We start from the raw sequence: 2,257 nt of genomic DNA on the forward strand, positions 1-2,257 counted from the left end.
ATTTAGTTTCAATTTAGATTTCTGATGTTTATTTTTTCGTTCTAAAAAGAATCTAAAATATTAACCTTAACAGCATTTGAGTGGGCATAATAAAGTCCCACACATTTTAATTTTTCAAACAAATCTGAAATTTTTTTTTTTTTTTTGAATCCAAGCGAAACATTTCATTTCATAAGTGATAAAAATCACAATTTACATGGATGATAATTCTTATTTCTCTCCTCTGAAAACTTCATGAGAGTTGCATACCTTTAAATGCAAAGTACCTCATGAAGAGAAAGAAATTGGACTAGACACCGACTCGATAAAAAGACCCTAAAGGTCGAGAATGAAAAGACCCTAAAGGTCGAGAATGAAAAGACCCTAAAGGTCGACAAAGTACAACAAAGATTAGAAAAAAAAGTACACCCTGCAAAAATTAGAAAAAAAAGATTCTTCCATTATTTTTACATCACCGACCACACGCCACCAGCACAACCGATCACAACCACCACCACCACCACCACCACTGACTAGAACCACCACACCACTGACCAGAACTACAACTACTGTCAAGAACCACAACCACCGACCAGAACCACCACTATAGTTTCCATCTTAGTCTCTCTATAGGTCTCTCTTTGTAACTTAATCTCTAATTATGTCCAACATGTCATTTTGACCCCCCAGTTAATAATTTTTTTTCTTAGCGATAAAGATAACTTTATGTTCCCTTTCTAACTTTGTGGCCACTTATGTGTAAGTTTTCTCTTCTTCCACCTCCAGTCCTTCTTTCTTTCTTTTCTCCTTCTTCTCTTCATTGCATACTCCATCAAAACACTAAAAGGTCTACTGAAAAAACTCTTGCACGAGTCTATCATTTCTTAGATTTCGAAAAGGTTCATCCTCTTCACACATTTAGGAAGGAGTTTTTCTTTCGTATTAACCAGTCGAGTTCGTCTTCATAGATCTTTAAGGGAGAGATTCTAACGAAATGTTTCCCCTACGGACCCTCTAGTATTTTTTCGAGGACCCTCACATTATATGTATTTAGAACTTATTTTTTTCACTACATGATTTATTCCCTAAATGATATTAAGGGTGTACATATTTATTTTGTAATTTCATACCATTAGTCTTATTATTAAATAGTTTTGTAAGAAGTTGGATATGTTACATATAATATATTTAATTTTTAAGAGAATACCTGACCTAGAATGATTTATTTTCAACAAATAAAAGCTAAGGTTGTGAATGTTTTCCTGTGAGTGTTGGAAACTGACTTCGACTGAATTATTTTATAAATTATTGTCTTTCGAACAAAAAACTAATTTCGCTTTCTCCATCTCAAAAGAAAAAATTCTTGATTTCAAAATTTGTCTTTCTAGTGTCAGTCAGAATAGTGAGATCGTGATGTTGAATGTCGTTTTAAGTTATGAGGACAGCTACATTAATCTCTCTTTGCTCCTCTAGATCTAGAAGGAAAACCTCCAAGGAGCTCGGAAACCTCTCGGACGCTTAAGACAATTAAATTGCCCTTGCATTTAAATATTGAGTGAACCGTAGAGTCCGTTATATGTTTGTGTGTACGTACCTTCTTCGAGGCAAGTTGATTACCTTTTTATAGGCTGCTTTGACCCACTATAGAGGGGTGGTGATGATGAGGTGGTTGGGATCCAATGTATTGATTGAGACTACTATGTCGTAGTCTGAAGATATTAGGGTTTCCCTTTGCAATTACCCCGTATCTTTGATATTTGGGAGTTACCTATTTCAATGATTCTCGATAGGTTAGATTCTTAAGGAGATATTTCCTCCTTGAGAGACTCTTGAAATCCAGGTTAAATAAATACTTAAGATCCTCATCAACTGAGATATTTGATTAGATTTAGGATTAATCGGTAAACATCAGGCACGCTCCTACCTCCCCATGCTTCGGGATTTAGGTGTCGGCCCCGTTAACGTCGACTTCCCTATTTTTTCGTAAATCCCAGGACATATCTAGGTGTATTTAAGTTAGGGCAAGGCTTAAGGCGCCTATGACAATCGTAACAACCCCCCCCCCCCCCCCACCAGTTCTCGGCTTCACTAGCAAACCTCCTTCTGATTCGACCTCCTTATCGACTTGATGTGGGATGACCCAATGGGCTCTTGGTATTTGCTTGATTTATTGGCCTCAGTAAACTGATAACCAATTTTGGGATCATCATAACCCTTAAGTTTTTTATGTCTTTCCCTTTCCTACTCTGTCCCCCCTCTCTTCAACTGTCGCAGCCTG

The sequence above is a fragment of the Eschscholzia californica genome, unplaced genomic scaffold (assembly GCF_041429995.1).
Source record: "Eschscholzia californica isolate CP2 unplaced genomic scaffold, dmEscCali1.0.p SCAF_4, whole genome shotgun sequence".
Classification (NCBI taxonomy): domain Eukaryota; kingdom Viridiplantae; phylum Streptophyta; class Magnoliopsida; order Ranunculales; family Papaveraceae; genus Eschscholzia; species Eschscholzia californica.